The sequence below is a fragment of the Merops nubicus genome, unplaced genomic scaffold, assembly GCF_000691845.1.
Source record: "Merops nubicus isolate BGI_N331 unplaced genomic scaffold, ASM69184v1 scaffold27642, whole genome shotgun sequence".
NCBI classification, from domain to species: domain Eukaryota; kingdom Metazoa; phylum Chordata; class Aves; order Coraciiformes; family Meropidae; genus Merops; species Merops nubicus.
Genome location: NW_008592014.1, coordinates 8,973 through 9,895, shown reverse-complemented (window position 1 = coordinate 9,895; position 923 = coordinate 8,973).

Here is a 923-nt window from a genome sequence, read left to right as displayed (position 1 = left end):
TGGCCAGAGTGGGGAGTGCAGGATTTGACCTCTTGGTAGTCTGTGGTAGTACCTGTTCTCTGAAGGGGAGGGAGGGATAAAAATACGACCTGGAGAAGCTCCTGTTTTCATCCAGCCTCGAGTGGCCGGGACGTGCCGGTGGCCCCGCAGCCCCCACTCAGCCAGGGCTGTGGGCAGCAGTGGCTCCATTGCTTTGTGACAAGCCTTCAGTCAGTCCCCTTGGCGTGGGGGCTGAACGTTGCCTTTTGGAAACGTTGGCAGCTTATTTCTACGTGGATCTTGGTGCTTCCAGGCCTGTGGGGCTTTCGAGTTGGAAAAGAAACCTTCCATCCATGCTGTGCTGCTAGGCAAGGGCTGGTCCTTCAGCCAGCATGGAAACACACTTTCTGAAGTATTTAAGAGAACCAAGGGCTGGATGGCGAGGGCTTGGTGTCCTGCAGGGTCTCCTGAGCCCCCTGCCCTGGCCAGAGGGCTGCAGCAGGAGGTGTGTGGGCACGCTGGGGCTCGGTCCTCGAAGAGGTGGTTTCAGCAGTGAAACCAACAGGTTCCATTACTGCCAGGCTGGCCCTGAGAACCCCACTTGGACGTTTCCAGCAGGCCGAGGGCCAAGTTTGTAGGCTGAGGAGAGGAGGGAGACCCAGGAGCACCTCGTGTGCAGCCTTGCTGGAGCAAAGGTGGGTTTGCAGCAGGGTCAGAGGGTCGCTGGGCAGCTCTTGGGTGCCTCAGTGGATGGCAGCTCGTCTCTCCTCAGCATGGAGAACTTCTTGCTGCCCAGAGACAATCCCAGCGTGAAGACCTCATGTGATGGACTTGGCATCATCGTGTTGAGAACGCTCAAGGCAGAGCCATGGTGCTGGTGATGGGGGACATCAGGCACCAAAATAAACCCCTGCACGCGCCCAAGTTCAAGGGCCACGCACTGG